Source organism: Heloderma suspectum, chromosome 3 (genome assembly GCF_057233095.1).
Source record: "Heloderma suspectum isolate Gila_16-S chromosome 3, 16-S_ref, whole genome shotgun sequence".
Classification (NCBI taxonomy): Eukaryota; Metazoa; Chordata; class Lepidosauria; order Squamata; family Helodermatidae; genus Heloderma; species Heloderma suspectum.
The window spans coordinates 204,945,478-204,964,168 of NC_139460.1; positions in this window are offsets into that span (position 1 = coordinate 204,945,478).

An 18,691-nucleotide genomic window follows, 5' to 3' on the forward strand; every position below is an offset into this window, starting at 1 on the left:
GTACTGACACCCCTGAGCTTCCCTTGAAGGAGGCACACAGAGAAAATGACCTCAGGGACCAGGTAGGCTCATACAGGGAGTGACAGTCTTTGCGGTATTGGGGTCCTGAGCCATCAATTTGGCCCAGAAACAAATTGGCAACCAGTGCAGGTGAGCCGGGAGTGGTTTATATGGTCACATTGCCTCGTTCCAGTCAACAACCTAGCTGCCACATTTTCCACCAGCTGCAATTTCGAAACTATCTTCAAAGGCAGCCCAACATGCAATGCATTTCAGTAATCTAACCTAGCCAGTCATAGACCACTGACACTAGGCTATTGTCATCCAGATGGGGTGGCAACGGAGGTACCAGCTGAATGTGGTAGAAGGCACTCCACACCATGGAGGCCACCTGTGCCTCCAATGTCGATGATGGATTCAGGAGTAACCCCAAGCTCTGCACCTGTTCCTTCAAGGGGAGTATGACTGCATTTCTCCCACCTGGACAGAGGAAACACCCACCAGCATAGCTTTAGTCTTGTCTGGATTAGGTCTCAGTTTACTGGCTCTCATCCAGTCCATTACAGAGGCCAGATACTGATTCAGGATAACCACTGCCACACCTGCCTGAGATGAAGAGAAGCAGAGTTGCATGTCATCAGCGTACTGATGACAATGCATGCCAACACTCTGGATGACCCCACACAGTCGTTTCATGTAGATGTCAAACACATGGGGGATAGAATCAACCCCTGAAGAAGCCACACTGGAGGCACCATGGGGCCAAGCAATACCCCCCAGGCACCACCCTCTGGAAATGACAGTCCCCCAACTTCCAGCTCGGACAGCTGCTCCAGAAGGATAACATGATTGATCGTATCAATCATTGCTGAGAGATCAAGGAGTATGAGCAGGGACACACTCAGCTTCTCTCTCCCAACACAGGTCATCATATACATCAACCAAGGCGATCTCCATACCAAAACTGGGCCTGAGCCCCAACTGAAATGGATCCAGAGAATCAGTCTCATCCAAGAGTGCCTGGACTGAAGCTCTGAGGTGAGGTCTACCAATCAGAGCCAGTTGCAAAACAGTGGCGCAGTCAAACAAACATATGCTAACCATTAAGGATGAGGGTGCCTCTAACCACATGCTCAACCTAGGAATTTGTGATCAGTACCAGAACCAAGCTTACAAGTCCTTTCATACACCAGCATTCCCTCCAGGCATTATCTTTCAGCAACCTAATTTGCCAGGGGTGGAGGTAGCTGTTGCTATTGTTAGACAATTGGCAGTCAGAAATCCATACTGATATTCTGCAAATCATCTAGAGATCTACTGGTTCAGCCTTCCCCAACCTGCCCCCCCCCAGATATTTTGGACTATAATTCCCAGAATTCCTGACCATTGTCACCAGCTGCTATTGCTCCTTCTCCTCTCTCTCATCACTGCTACCACTTGCTTGCTTAACAGGCAGAGAGCCAAGGAGCAAGGAGGCCGTGGCATCTGCTGCTCCTCCTTTCACCACCTCCATGGTTTGAGCCAGAACAAGAGACAGGTGAACAAGAAGGCTGCAACAGTGAAAAGGAGGAGCAAGTCCTCAAGGCTTTTGTCTGAGGGGTGTGCGGCCCCAGCAGATGCCCGAGCATACCTCCCCTTGACTTCAGCCCAGAATCAGAAGTCCATTCTGTCCCAATGTTCACGTGCCTAGGTTTTTTTGAACACACATTAAACATTTCATTTACGTTCATATGCAATTTTCCCTAACCCATTTTTCTACATAACTTTCCATGACATACACATTGTTGTATGCAAAATCCCTAAAATACACATTCTGGTATGCAGCATTTGAACTGAGAAGTGCATTGCGAAATTCAGAGAGGTACGCAATCCAAAGGATAACTACGTCCTGATCCACCTATTAATCCAGGAAAGTGAACATTAGATTGGTTTGCTTAAAAAATATAGGCCAGACAAAATTCTCCTCCATTCTTACTCTCAGCATCAGAAGCTACCTAATCTGATCAAAAGCATCAACTTTTTTTACTTTGGGTACCAAAGGCTTCAATTCTATGTACGCTTGCTTAGGACTAACTTCCACTAAACCCAGTGGGACCTACTTCTGAGTAAGCGCTCATAGGAGTGGGCTGTTATTCTCTGAGATCAACAGAGCATCAACAGCCCACACCAATATTTCAAAAGAAAACAAAATTACAGTACTTCCTCATCATCCCAGCATGATGAGCTAGCAACTGTTACCCCTTGAGGTCAACAGATAACCAATGTAAGAAATGTGTCTAGTTTATAAATAGATGGGCATGGCAGAATATTACGGCAGAATTAAATCAGGCTGCCTCAGTAACAGTCAAAAGTAATTTTGCCCCCAGAAGATGGCAAAGGGTTAGACGTTGTCATTCTTTAAAAAAAAAAAAAAAGTTATTCCAAGCTGAAATAACTACTTTACTTTAGACCAAAAGTCCTCAGGAGCTGGAAGGGGGTAGAGGACAATGTTGAGTAAGATAATGAGCTTTAAGGTGAACACCTTACCCCTGGCACTTTCCAATTAAGAGAGAGAGACTTTTGTGCCTGAAAAAATAATGTCGCTTCCCAAGAGCCTCTGATACATTTTAAGAAGATGTTCACAAATTTGCCTGGAGACTATTCAGTTTCCAAATCCACCCTTCTTCCTTTTTGCCACCTGCTGATTGCTAACTTTCCTGTAACACTCTGAATTCTCTTCAACTTCCAAATCCTGATTTTTTATTTATTTAAAAATAAATAAAAACAAAATCAAAAGATACAGAAAAATTATTGTGTATCACACTCATTTTCCAAACTCAAACGCTGGACCACCAATTTGGTGTTGTGATGAGACCTAACCTTCTGAATGTTTATTGAAGCTTTTGTGGACTTTCATGGGATTACTGATTTAGAGTAAGGTTATATTGATATTATTATTATTATTATCATCATCATCATCATCATTGGCAGATCTAACAGAATAAAAGGTAGGGCTGAAAGGAGGCAAGAAAGATGCTTTCACACAGCACGTAGTTAAACTATGGAATTCACCACCACATGATGTTCACTAAGCAATAGCAATTTGGATGGCTTTAAAAGGAGGTTAGACAAATTCATGGAGGAGAAGGCTACTAGGCTTGAGGGCTATGCGCTACCTCCAGTACCAGAGGCAGTGAGCCTGTGTACACCAGTTGGTGGGGAACATGGGTGGGAGGGTGCTGTTGCACTCGTGTCCTGCTTGCGGGTTTCCCCTGGGCAGCTGGTTGGCCACTGCGTGAACAGAATGCTGGACTACATGGACTCTTGATCTGATCCAGCAGGGCTCTTCTTTCATTCTTATGTTCTTTCACATGTCACTTTTATCCCTTACATTTTAAACATGCTTTAAGTGAGGCAGTCGTAGAGAACATCACACGTCCAGTACTTGCAGGACCAGCTCCAGATTTCAATGCACCCCCAACATAGTCCTCCTGATGGGCCCTGCCACCTAATGCTGCTGCCAATACCAAAACCCTATTGCAACGGCCTGACCACACACCCCACACTGCTGGCACCACCACAGAAGCCCCTTTCCCCCTTGAAGCCCCCACCACCCCATGCCCAAGCCAGCAGCCAGCAAATCTGGCACTGCAGCAGCTCCCCCTTCTCCTCCTCACCTGGCCAGCCCCTGGCAAGGCGGTGTGGCACCTGGCCAGCCAAACACAGAGATGGCACATGATTCTAAAAGGTTTTTGTTTTTAACTTACATTTTGAGTAGCAGCAATCTGAACCAATCAGAAGCTGCCTTTGGGAGGGACTTGGCCAATAAGGGCACAAGAGAGACACAAAGACCGCCCAGTGCCCTCTTTGGCCATGACACCCCCCCAAGACAGTGTCTTACTCAGTATTGTTTCCCCCCACCCCTTGCAGTTAATGAGGTAAAGTGAAAGTGAACTACTTTCACAACTACTCAAGTGAAGTCGTTATTTCAGCCTGGAATAACATTCTTTTATTTTTTTTTTAAGAACGGCAACTTCCAGCCCTCTGCTATGTTCTAGGGAAAGCAAAGGGAACACCCTCTTCTGGCCCCCACCACCTGCAAACCACCACTGATGGTCAGCGACGGCGCCGTAGGTTTTCCCCGCTGCACTGAGGAGACCTCTGCTGGTGGACACCCTTCTCTGGCCACGAAAGGGGGACGGGGTTCCAAAGCATGATACAGCTCCCCAGCCACCCTCCCAGAGAACACAGGATTGCTTGCTTAAGGATTATAAATAAATGATACTTCAGTTGGTTTTCATCACTCATATCGTGTGTGTATGTGTGTGTGTTTTAAATGCATATACCAAACACTAGTCAAAAAGCATTGCTGTTGCTTAGTGAACAAACAACCTTTTACTCAATGAACTAAAGTTGAGTCCAGGACAAATGGCTCAACAGAAACAAAGAAATGTGTTTATACGATATGAGAACCTTGGCTTCTAATATTGAGCCAAGTAAATGTCTGGAACAGAGAGCTTCAGAAATAGCAGAAATGTTTGTCTCCGGCTCATTACAGCTTGGTGAATATTTGTCTAGTTAATGTCGTCTTCCAGGTGGCAGCAATGTGTGCGTCCCTTTGGACATGTCAGTACTGACTGGGATTATATATTTTTTTTATTTTCTGCATGTGAGTAAACTCATTTCTAAAACAACATTTACATACCCTCCAACATTTCGCAGAAGGAAACAGGGGCAACTCTTGTCTACCTGGAACATTCTGTGCTCAGATCAAGGATTGCTGAGCGTTCAAACCATTACACGTTTGCTACAGGATCTTCACCTTCTGCTCTCTCTCTTTACGGACTCTATAAAAGTCTGTCCAACCCTGATTTCAATGCAAGAAGGGCTTTGTTCTTTTGGTTAAAGAGATACCAGCCACAGCAGCAACTGCTTTATTGCAGTAGCCACTGGCCTTGACAATCACCAGACAGACTTTCCATACATTATTCTTATTATTCTTATTAATTAAATTTTATACCACCCCATAGCCAAAGCTCTCTGGGCAGTTTACAAAGATTAAAAGCATTAAAAATGCAATATATAAAATGCAAATATGTAGAAAACATACAACAGATAGTATACACAGTGACAACATACAGTATATCTAAAAACAACTTTGAGCAATCAGCAATCAGCCAAACCATAAAACGAATCCAGGATCGATTAAAACTCATCACATTACAAAAATCAAATCAAATAATACAAGTTAAAATAACATTTCTCTGATCTGGCACAATAAAATCTGGCACAATAAATTAAACTCACAAGGTTTGTTATCTATGATAGGAAGGAGCCTCCTAGGCAAACATTTCTGGCCCTTTTCCATTTCTGCTGTCGTTGTGCTACAATACACTGTCAGCCGTTCAGAATGAACCTCCCCAGCCACAGCGTGCGAAGCAACATGGCAGTGGCTGGAGGGGTGGCCACACACAGGTCATCAAAAAAGAGGAAATGCATCGCCAAAAAAAGGAGACAAAAGTGGATGCCGATTTCCATCAAATTTGAGCTTGCTAACGTACATGTTTAGATGCACTTTTCAAAATAATTACTATAACTGAAAGGGGAATAGCAATAGTGGAGAAAATGGTGACCTGAAAGCCTGATCAGTCTGCTGACCAGGTGCTAAGTGTTGATGGACATCTTCAAGGCCCCTACTGATGGTTCTTGATCTTTAAACCAGACTTGGACTAGATGGCCCTTCAAATAGAGGATGCTCCAACAGAGAACTGTCTTCTGAAAAATAGGGGACATGGCCACCCTGGTTTGGCCAGGGTGTTGCACACAGTGCCCTAGTTTCCAGTCATTTGCATGTGCATTCGAGGCAAGCCCCAACTCAGAGAATTTAATGTTGTTTTAGTCATACTCCTTCATTGAAAAAGGCCAATCCCTGAAAAGATCTAGGTACTTCTTTCTGTCTAAGAGATCTTGACCCCAAAGTGGGGCACGTGGGGGATGATATTCCTCTAGCGCATGGGGAACACTCACAGTTGTAGCCCTGTCCCCATTAGTAGCCCTGCCCATGTTGCCATTCCATCATCCTATGTGCTCATAATTATGCTCCACAAAAAGGTCAAGTTAATCCTAGAGCAGGCCTGAACAGTGTTGGACACTCCCCATACACATGCACCAAATTCCCCCCCCCACACACACACACACACACCCCACATAATTTCTCTCGGTCCAGAACAAACTTTTAACACAATCCACCACCCACCCCCAAAAGAGGCCCTTTCTGCTTTTAAAAAAATGGAGGATTAATTGGTGTCTTTTAGCTTCCTCTGTTTATGCTTCTTACATTTCTGGTTCCCTGGTTAGTATTTATAGTCAGGCATGGTAACATAGCAGGAACCTATCTTAATTCTACACAAGTGATAACAGCTGCTTAGACACTCTTCCCCATCCCTGGGGGCTAATGCCAATCCTTCAGTGCACTCTGGAGATGAGAGGCCTAGCTCATTTATTTGCACACATTCTGGGCCCCAAATCCTATCAGCCTCACTGCCTCCCTGAGTTTTCAATGGCTTAGATCTAGGGTAGGCAACTTCAGGAACTCTGGGGGCCATTTCTGCCCCACAGACACATATCCCACACACAAGCTGTATGCTGTGGGGTGACTTGAAAAAATGGGGGGAATGGAGTCCGTAGCTGCTGTGAAGCACCAAGAAGGTCAAATTTAGATGACTTGCAAGCTAAATTTGACTCTTTTGGCACTCTATAACAGGTATGGATGCCTTCCCCCCCAAAAAAAAAATGGGGGGGTAGCCCTGAATTTGGAAGGGTGGCAGGGGCTGCACTAGTATCCTGTGGGGGCTACCTGTTGTCCACCCATGGCTTAGATCCTGAGTTCCTTCCTGTTCATGGAAGTGCTTCTAATTAGGATGGCCATGTATCCTGCTTTACCCCTCTGTTTGAAGGGCTATTCAGAATAAAATCCAGTTTGGCTGTATGTCGGGTGTGGGCTAACTCTGGGGCTCGCCGTCACATCTCTGTCCTTCCCAGCCACAGCAGATGTTTGCTTGTGATTGGGATGGCCACAACCATCAGCAGCCTTTCTGACGTCAGTGGTATCACCGTGTGCTCACCAGCCGGCCAGAAAGTCAGCTGAAGTGGCCACTGCTGATAGCTGGCCTGGAGAGGAGGGAGATGTGGCTGCTGGATGATACTTGAAGATATGCAAGGAGGAAAAAAAGATGAGGAAAGCCAGAGAGTATGAGATTGAGAGTGAAAAGGAAGAATGTGGCAGCATCTAGAGCCAAGAAACCAGGCGAGAGGTGGGAAGGGAGCGGAAGAGAAGAAGGGTGTTATGCTTGGCACTGGTGAGGACCAGCAGGAGGAGGCAAGTCAGGGGAAAGAGAGATGGAGAGGAAGAGAGAAGGCAAAGAAGAAGGCCAAGGAGCAGAAGTCAGGGCTGCAGAGGAGAGAGGAAAGCCAGGGAGTCTCAAGCAGGGGACTTCCATAACTGGAATGGATTTATTCCATAAATGAAGTATCTGCTGCTCAGGTCTTCTGTCATCCATAACCACAGGACATTGTTTAAAGGGGGAGAGCACACCTTCCAGTCACTATGCACCAATACCCCACTTGGTTTCCACTGATTCAATACCTCATGCATCATCTGAAATTAATCTCGAACTTTGCTGATCTAATACTCCTTGAGACGGAAAAGGAGCGGCTCCTAACACAGCTGGGGATTCCCCTGCAGGACAGCGGGTACTAACCCAATCATGCCCAGAGGAGCTTCTGGAGGTACTGACTGCCATGAGAAGGGACTCAAGTCCATAGTGAGGGTGGAGGTTTTTCCTGTTTAAATTACAGTAATCATTTCTAAGTTTGCCTCTGTACATATGAATTAGCATATGCACATTTCTGCACATTTAAATTAGCACATGCACATTTTATGCAGATTTGTGCCCCCTTTTGTCCTCTTTTCTGGTGATGTTTAAGAAGCCAATCTACTTGTGATTCAGCAGAGGATACCATTGGGGGAAGGGGGTGATGACTTCTGTTGATTTCCCCCTCCCTCTGCACCCCAGATTTTCAAGATCTGCAAGGCGATTGGAAGACCTGCCTACACACACACACACACACACACACACACATCTTCACCAGTGGGAATTCTGCTCACTGGATTCTCCCACCGATGGAAGGGAACTCAGAATCCAAGCCAATGCCTTTGATGATTCTTATTCATGCATCTCCTTCCTGCTTCCGGTCAGATGCCATGTCCTATTGGCTCCTCCTACTTCACCAGCAAAAACTAAAAACTCTGGGACTTGTAGTTCTTCGTTAGAATATGTCACATAGGGAGCCACAATTCTCTCTTTCTCTCAAACTAGAAGTCTTAAGAGTTTTCCATACAAGTGCTCTCTCCGCCCTGCCCCTCCCCCCCAAGAAGAGGTCCTGGGTTAGCAACTCAATATTCAGCATGTTTCTTGTAGGGATGGACAAACAAGTGATATTTACGAACACCCAAATTCTCTGAACACCACCTTGAAGCTCACCACACTTTGTTTCCTGCTTTCTTTGTGCTCTTTTTCATTTCGTTCAAATGGGGCGGGGGGAATGCGCATTTTTTTAAAGTGCACTGAAAACGTATACTTTTCCCCTATAGAGTAAAGCATGAAAATGTGTGTGTTTTTTCTAGCAGGAACACAAGTTCAGGAAAATATGAGCATTTCCAGTGAACATGCTATCCTGCTTGCATTTACTTGGGATTGCTAATGGGACATGTTCCCATGATTTGTGAACATAAATGAAATGCTTGTACATCCCTCGTTACTTCTTCTGTTCTAATAGTGCTTCCAGTTAGGAACATAGGAAGCTGCTTCATACTGAGTCAGACCTGGGTCCATCTAGCCCAGCATTATCGACACTGACTGGCAGCAGCTACCCAGGGTTTCAGGCAGGTTTCTTTCCCACCTGAGACCTTCTGCATGCAAAACAGGTGTGCTACATGTGAGCTAGAGCCCCAGAGCTAGCTACAGCCTCAGTGGTTCCCCCAAACCTCACAGGAGCTTACAAGATCTAAACACAAGGAAATACTTCTGAATAAACATCCTGAAGCAAGATCTTCAACTCACCCTCAGTGTTTTCTCATAGTAATGGGTTTGCAACCCCAGCCCCAGCTCTCCTTGACATCCAGGCCCTGCTAAATGTCCATCCTTTTCCCCGTGCTAGGGCTATGTCCCAGCCACATATCACTGTCTGTTGGGTGCTTGATAAGGAGCTGCTTCAGTCCCAAATAGGCCACAGAGCCAGGTTTATGGAACCCCTGTTTAGCCTCTGCATTTCAGTGCCAGAGCTACTGCTACTTCATACCCCCTGCACCTGACCTGACCTGACAGCAGAGATAAGTAATGCAAAAGCGCCCCCTGGTGACAGGAACAGGAACAGCATTTATTTTAGCACAGTCTGGTGATCGCAAGTAATAATATACCCTTTAGAGAAGATTACGGGCAGTGCACCAAATGACTGCTAAAAGTGTCCTCCTAATGGGCTATCTCGTTCAGAAGGAAAGGCAGGAGAGGAGGGGCCTTCAGCCAAAGTGAGGGCTCAGTTCTGCATTTCTGTACTACAGTTAGAGGAAGGCCATTGTAAAAAGCAAGCACGCCCCCAAATTCCTTCTGTCTTGGAATCATCCACAAGGGTTGCCAACTGTTGTTTCTGGCTCTGTTCCTGTGCCTTTAACAGCAGGCTCATAGGCAGAAATTTAGCAGGTGATGCTTTCCCCATCATTTTATCTCCATGTCAGGAGATTAAGCAGGCTTTGCCCACCTAATATATATGCATCTCAGACCGCTGCTAAAGGCAAAGAAGAGAGATGGCACCCCAACCTGAATTTGGCTCTAGCAACAGTGCCAATCAACTAGTGACTTGCGGGCTTCATTTGGCTTTTGGGATGATTCTGGCTGGCCTTCAAGAGCCTGGTGTTTCCAGGTATGATTATGCTGAGCCCATATTGGGGGCACCTCTTGATTCTCCTGCAGCAACAACCCTTTGCTCAAGTATGGATGGTTAGCCTCTCCCATCCACACTCCTGAGTAGGGATGTCAGAGAATTTTGCCACGAATCTCAGGGAGGCCGAATGCCAGCACATTCAGCCCCCCAAAATCGGTGGCGAAACGGTCTGCCCCCCCCCCCGGGACGGGACTTACCTTGGGTGAATTTTTCTGGCGGCAGCGGCTCCGGTGGTGGTTCGGCGGCGGTTCGGTGGCGGTAGCCACCACCGCCATTTCCAAGTTTAAAAAAAAAAGTGATAGGCTACGTAAACATTTATGTAGCCTATCACGGCGAGATTTTTAAAAAATACCATGATAGGCTACATAAATGTTTACGTAGCCTATCACGGCTGAGTTAAAAAAAAAAAACGCGCGTACGCAAATGGCGGCGCCCATGGGCACCGCCATTTGCATTCCTTATTTTGGCACGTGTAGTCTACATAAACATTTACGTAGACTACGGCGAAAATAAGGGGAACTCAAATAGCGTAGCGTCTACGCTATTTGCATTCCCCTTATTTTCGCCATAGTCTACGTAAATGTTTACGTAGACTACACGTGCCAAAATAAGGAAGGCAAATGGCGGCGCCCATGGGTGCCGTCATTTGCGTACACGCATTGTTGTTGTTTTTTTTAACTCAGCCATGATAGGCTACGTAAACATTTACGTAGCCTATCACGGCTGACTGCAGGAACGCAAACGGCGGCGGCTACAGCCGCCGCCATTTGCAGTCCCGGCAGGACAAGATTCGCAGCAGGAGGGAGGGGGCGCCTCCCCCCCCGGCCAGAATTTCGGAGGGAGGGACGGAGCGCCTCCCCCCACCGCGAATCAACTTTCGTAAAAGGTAAGGGACTTTCGTACATCCCTACTCCTGAGTAAGCTGGACACTTAAAAAAGAGGGAACACCGCACCAAAAAAGGAGGACGAGGACACCAATTTAGATAAAATGTGTATATGCTAGTCTGTATGTATGGATGCAAGTGTAGATGTTATTGTTGTTGTTATTGAAACACTACTTCTCACCGATGACTGTGACCAGGTGCCCACCTGTTCAGTCTGCTGTCCAGGTGTTAAAGTGCTGAGCGGCAACTGTTCTTATGGTTCATTGTCTTTAAACCGGAATTGAACAGGGCGCCCTTCAAATAGAGGATTGTCCTTTGTAGAAGAGGACACGTGGCCTCCCTAAGTGCTAGCATAATCCTCGCTTGCAGAATGTGTGAATGAATGAACCAGCCCCCAAGCATGGTGAATGCTAAGGTATATGCCTCCCCCAGATAGGGTGGTCGTGTGTCCTACGTTATAGAAGACAGTCCTCTATTTGAAGGTGTCCTCCATTTGAAGGGCTGTCTAATCCAAGACCAGCTTAAAGATAAAGGAACCATCGGAAGGAAGAGCTGGGCCTTGAAGTTGCCCACCAACAGCACCTAGACAGCAGACCACAAGGCACACAGGTCACCTTGCCACAGTCTTCATGCTGTATTTCTATTTCAGATTATAATAATTATTTCTAACTTTGTAGCTATACATATAGATTAGCATGTTCACATTTTATTGAAATCTTTCTCCTTTTGGAGGGTGATGCCCATTCTCTTTTCTTGGTGCTCTCTAAGTGGCCACCCTAGTCCCAGACTTGAGAGGTTGGGCATCTGTAATGCAGAGCCCTGTGGAACTTTAGTAGATCTGAGGAAAGCCCAGTAACAACCCATTGCCACGGTGTAGAAGGTCTTCCTTTTCTACTCCTTCCACTTCCCTTGGTGATTATTCCTGTGTCTTGCAACCCTGGTGGCTGTTGGCTCTCCCCCCCCCCCCCAGCCTCTATGATGTTTTTGAGTATTTCAAGTTTTTTATATATGTACGCATGCAAAGTATCCAAAATATGGACCCCTTGGAAATATGGAACTCTCTCTGTATTAATTTGCAAAGAAACAAATCAGAACCAATAAGCACAAGAAAATGGAGATGACGCTGGGCTTATGTGCAAAGGAGAGAGAGACGGCCTGCTGACTAGGAACTTGAATATTGCCAAAGTAGAGAGCCTACTGCCATATGCAGAGCAGCAGAAGAGTGGCACATTATCACTGATCGTTCACCAATTTCTGCACAAATCCACTAGCAGAAAATTCCACACAGTTTCTGACTGAATGACTATCAATGCCAGAGTCCAACATACCCCTTTGTAAGCTGTCTCGGTTTAGTATTCAAAAAGTTTGCTCCATCTTTTTCTCCTTGGACTTCAGTTTCAACATCCACTTCAGTTGCAGTCTCCAGATCTTGGTATTTCTTAGCTAGATTAAGGAAGCCCCCAGCTTCCAAGACTTCCCTTCAACAACTCTGTCACTTCTGCACCTCCCTCCCCCCCGCCCGTACCCTGCCTGTTCTTTAATAACATCACGATAGCAACCTATCATCTCTGAGTCCTGTACTGTCATAAAAAGACTGCACAGCCTTTCCATAACTCCTGAGAAGATAGCCCCTGTCTACTTCTGAAGCAAAGAATTCCGATCTACAGCCTGACGAACAGAAATTAAAAGAACAGGCGGGGTTGCCGTACTGTCTTATTTCTCCTCGGTGAAGGCTGAAGCTACAGAGGCACAATCCAGTGCACACGAAGGAACCTATAGGCCAAACTAGATTAGCTACTGAGATATCAGTGATCTGATCTCCTGCAGATTTGGGAAGGGGGGTGACCAAAGTTGCTACAGTGCGGTAGTGGAGGAAGGGGTGTTTAATATGTGTTTCATATTTTCCCCACTGCACTGTTTTCTTGATCTAAATGAAGAGGGACACAGCTACTATAAACTAGAAAAATACAAAAATCTAGTCTGGCTAGGGATGGGGAGAAATTAGTTAGGTTTGCATTTTAATGGAAACTCACTTAATTTCAAAATCCATATACCATAATACCTTTATTAAGCTAACTCAAAGATCACAGAAATGTGCAAGCTTTCTAGATCTCCAGGTCTCTTCATCAGGCAAAGCGTTACAAAAGGGGGGCCATGGGGAGAAAGGCTGACCGGATGTTGTTGTCAAGACACCCAGCAAGATGCACCTAACAACATCCAGGTTTTTTCCCTCCCTGTCCCCTCACCAACCTGCTTTTTGTAACATCTTGCCTGATCAAGAGATCTGGAGATCTTGAAAGCTTGCATATTTTTTGTGATCTTTGAGTTGGCCTGTATTGCACTATATGGTTTTTGCCATTTTTCTTATGGCCAACTTGACTGCCTTGTGTTTTTTGTATTGCTAATTTCATACCTTTGAACCAAAACTCAGTTATCCTTTGACATTTGCACTTCTCCAGATTTTTTGCTGTTGAGTTCCCCAAACAAAAAAGGTGGACCAAAAATGTATATACTAGTGAAAATAACATTGAAAAATGCATTGCATTAGGAAGATTGCTTGCCACAAACATGTATATTAGGCTAAATTGCATACAAAAATCTATGTATGCAGAGAAATGCCCACAAACGTGCATCAAACCTTCATGCAAATGTTGAAAGAAAAATTCTCAACATTTGGGAAGAACAAAATGTAAGATTGGAAAAATGAGAAACTCAGAGAACCCAAAATTGACAGATTTGCCTGCCGCCAAGTGAGATGCAAAGAATGACTATCCCAAGTAGTACAGACCAGTTCACACATGTGTATACAACACTTGATTATTCTACACAACCTCCACCAATCAGAGCGGTAGGAGACCCTGGGTAGTATTATGGGAGAGAGAACCCAGGGCCATCCCATGATGCTGATTAATGGCAGATTCAGGACAGATAAAAGGAATTACTTCTTCACACAGCGTACAGTCAAACTATGGGATTCACCACTACAAGACTGGCCCAGATTATTCAGTGAGAAATGGGAGGCATTTGCTGGTACTCTTCGGACAGAAAAATGTCCTAGACCAGCACTGTCTGTGTCTGTGCCTCCTGTTTGGCTGCTGTGTCTAAATGCGTCAGTGAGTCAATCTGTCTCTCTTTCTGGAGTGTGTGTGTGAGAGAGAGCATTTCGATGTGTGTTTAAGTTTTCTTGTCTCTGTGCTGTATGCTGTAAAATGGGAAGCTTGTGTTGAGTTCTCTGCATGGAAGAGATATTAGTCCTTTGCTTCCAGGAAAACATGGAAGATTATTTCCACTAAAATATGTAGGGAAAAATGTTTTCAATTATTGTACATTGTTGACGGTGTGTGTGTGAGAGAGAGACAGAGACAGAGAGTTCGTTCGTTCGTTCGTTCGTTCGTTCATTCACTATTAGGGACAAAGTAGGGGTCACTACAGACTGCTAGCCCAGCGGCCCATCATAGCCTCGATCTGACCCTGGCTGTGTGGCTCTGAGGAGGAGATCATCACAGGAGGAGATCATCATTAGCAGTGGCAGCATCATGAGTTTGTGTGGTTGTGTGACTATTTCCCACCCACCACTACCACCCGTTTACTTATGATCTTCAAGTCACTTGATTCTCTGTGGCCTGAGAGTTGCTGATGGAACAGGAGAATGTGGGCCCAAAGGACTGCTTTTGTGTGGCTGTGTGATTTCCCCACCGCCTCTTTTCTGAGTCCATATGGCTCCATTTTCCCGTTCTGTGGTATGGGTTGCGGGCTGTTGGGGGTTCAGAGACTGCTCCACCTCCGCTGACCCCCTTGGCTCCGCCGCTGCTGACCAACCTCAGCCCCACCAGTTATATTGGCCACCAGCCCCCACAGCTCGTGACCCTTTAGCCCCACCTCTCATGACCCATCCTCTGCCTCAGGCCTGAGCCCCAGATCTTTTCAGCACCTAGTACCACCTCTGCATCACTCACTGGCTGCTAAACCTTCCCCACGCACATAAACACACCACCACCACTCCCCAGTGAACGTTGAGGCTGAGAGGAATGCAAACTAAGTGAGTTTCCTGCTCAGTATTACTTCCTGCCCTGCCCACTATGTTCTCTCTCCTTGCACATATCCTGCACACAGCCATCAACTGCCAGTGCTTGTCCTCAGAATCCTGCAAATTTAACCTTAAACTCTCCCACACACCCAAAATGCTCTATTTGGCCACGTGCTTTGACAGTCCACAAACACACACACCAAAACCCACTTCTACCCATTCCCTAGCCTCATTTTGCCACCCAGGACATCCAAATGCAGGACACCCTGTTTGAAAATAGAGGGCGTGATTCAAAAGATGTTTATTTTAAAAACCCCAAAAATGTATGTTCCTAATTTCTATATTTGGGAAGATACAATGGGGAAAAATACAGTCCCCAGACACCCACTTCTGACTTCCTAGATCTCTCATCATCATTCAGACTGATGTGCCAAACCCCAAGAGTGTAACTGCCATGACAGTTTATTAAAATGTGTCAGTTAAAAGTCTCTGGTTTTAAAATAATAATTGCATATTTCAATTATGATCTCTTTCTGTGTATTATTTTGAAAAGGGAGCAAGCAAGCACACCAGTAATGGAAGCGAAGATCTGACAGCACCATTAGATATAATCAAGGACATGTGGGAAAAGTTCCTTCCAAATGTTCCCATCAGTGTCAATTAAGCATGGCAACCTGTAGCAAAAAGGATGCCAAACTAAAGATGTGTTACTTCAGGTTTTGGTTTGTAAATCTTGAGCCCAGCTTCACATTTTCATTTGAAGTCCTGCCATCCTCGTAAACTGAATTCTCTAAAGGAAGGATGGGGAACGTGTGACGCTCCAGATGTTGTTGGACAGCAACACCCATCAGCCCTTGCCATTGGCTATGCTGGCTGATGAGAGTTGTAGTCTAACAACATCTGGAGGGCCATGTGCTCCCCACCCGTGCTTTAAACATGAGCGCCATTTCAGGTATCAGCTGGCATGTGGACAAATTTGTGTGTTTAATTCTGTTTGTTAATTAAAATCCCAGGGTAGGTAGGTACCAACTCTTCTCCCTCATGGTCCTTGATCTTTAAACGGGGTCTGGTTCCAAAATAGAGGGCAGTCCTCTAGGCAGGCCTTCAAATAGAGGACTGTTCTCTGTAACAGAGGATACCTGGCCACCCTAACACCATGAGTAACAAACCGTTATGAATGCATTTCCTTTCATTATCCTATTTGTACCCATTTGTCACTTATTTGAGAGGGGGAGGGTTACCTTTCTCTGGTAGCAGCTGCGGACACTGCATACTTCCAGGGCAATCTGGGAGGACATGGTAGGCGTTTGTGGGGGTGGGGGAGCCATTTTTGTTCGTTTATTTTTTGTGAGCGCTACCCACCCCCCCGCCGAATGCCTCAGAACAATGCAGTTTTTATGGCATCCGGGGGAAGTGGGGAGAGATTCTTACACACCCCTACTTGCCTAAGCCCACTTACAACAGAATTGTTTGCCTGTCTACTCAGAAGTGCATGCTATTAAAGTCCATGGAACTTGCGCCCAGGTAAGTGTGTATAAGATTGCAGGCTTAGGGCTCAATCCTATGTTTCTTTAAACAGAAAAAGGTCCTACAACAATCAGCATGCAAAAAGTTTAGAGACTTTTTCTCTCTCTAAATATGTATAGGATTGTGCCTTTAACTCATCACACCATGACTACAGGAATAAAATAGGATTTCCTTCTGCTTCCCTAATGCTGAACACACTTATGTAGAGTAAGCACCATTTTGTTATAAAAAAGGAATATATATATATATAAATTACAAATTTAAAAATAAGCATCTGTGACCATGTACATCTGTGGCCATATTTCCCATGGAAAAAACTGGCTAGTTCAGTGTTGTGATAATCTGATTGGGACAGAAATGCAGTTAAGCATGGAAAGGAAAGGTTCCTCCTGTGCAAGCACCGGGTCATTGCTGACCCCTAGACGGACGCTGCTTGCGCTGGCGTTTTCATGGCAGACTGTCGTGGGGTGGTTTGCCATTGCCTTCCCCAGTCGTGACTACCTTTCCCCCAGCAAGCTGGGTACTCATTTTACCGACCTTGGAAGGATGGAAGGCTGAGTCAACCTGAGCCGGCTACCCGAGACCCGGCTTCCGCTGGGATCGAACTCAGGTCGTGGGGAGAGTTTCAGTTGCAATACGGCTGCATGACTGAAGCACTAATCATTACTGTACTTAGTTATATAGTCTTTAAATATGGTGAAACATTCCCAATGAATCCTGCTATTCTATTTCTGCAATGCCCATCTGTATCCCCTTCTCCTGCTTTTTCTCTACCTTTCCTTCTTTTTTAAGCTGCAGTCCTATGCACATTTATCTCTGTGTCAGTCCTATTGAACTCTGTGTGACTTACATCTGAGTATATTTAGGATTGTCTGTAACTTTGTTTTTGGGTGGCACAAGACATGCTGGGAGTTGTTGTAGGACTTTTTTCAGTTGAAACATCCATAGGATTGCTCCCTTAGTGAGTTAATGGCAGACAGGAACCAGGGACATCCTGGTTTATAAACCAGCCAGTACGCTTGATTTGCTGTGTAAGCAAAATCAAAGGGTAAGTACCACTCGCCTCCTCCTCACCCATGCTGTATTTTTCACAAGCTACAAGGCAAACATTTTGGGCTTTCTTCACACAGAGCTTTTATCCTGCAATTGAGATTGCTCCTTCACAGAAGTTTGCAGGCTCTTTACATGACGCCATGATCCTCGAGGGCATCCCCTGAGCTAAATGCCCTATTTTTAAACAGATCACAGATAATGAGCTATCAAATTACCTCATTGTGTTTTGCTTCAGTTTCCTCAGTGAAAAAAAGTTAAAGCTGCAAGAAGAGGAGAGAGATCAATGAAAGATAATGGAAGACTCAGGTACGGGGAGAGAGAGGGGGGAAAGGAAACTGGTGAAAAAGGGAGTCGTCGTGATCCTGCATTTAAAACGGAAGCAGAAAGCCCCGTTTTAAATGCAGGATTTTAGGCTGGTGTAGAGATGCCCTTGAACTGTGCCTGGAAATAAATTGGAAGCCAGTAGAGCTGGTAATGGCATCACATGATCATATTGACCAGTCCCAGATTAGCATTCTAGCAGCTCTAGTTTGGACTAGCTGAAATTTCTAAACTGTTTTCAAAGGTAGGCCCATGTAAAAGATAGTGTAGTAATCCAATCCAAAAGTTACCAGAGCAGCAGGGTACCTCTGGCCAGATAAGGCTGCTGCTGGTATATCAGCCTAAATGCGTGGCTGATGAGCTGTAGAAAGGGCGCTACGCTCCCCACTGTTTCCCCATACACACACACTACCCCACTGGATTGGGGACTAGTAAATACAGTCAAAACCTTGCTGGTGGACAGATCCAGTTTACAGTCATTTCCTTCTCCTCTACTTTCTTTTTGCATGTTTCACTGTAGGATTCTCTTCTTCCCTTCGAAGGTAATAAAACACACACTCACACACACCATGGCAATCCATAGTTTTCGCTTCTTGTCTGAAAGGCACTTCATCCCAATCATAAAACAGGGACAAGTTTGGAAACGGAACAGTGTCATGCAGAGAAGAATGTGGGCATCATCCGTAAGAAAGAAGAGAGGGGTTTTGCTGAATATAAAATAACAGCTCTGACAGGAAATCCATTTCTCCCCTGAAAAACAGGGAATTAAATTAGCAAAGATAGTGCACTCCTGTGAAACTGCTGCTCAGCAGCCGACTAAAGGAAGTGATTAACCTGACATAAGCGGACCATGGTTCTCGTCTCCTGGGAAATTGTTGTGTGTTAAATGCTAACAGAACAA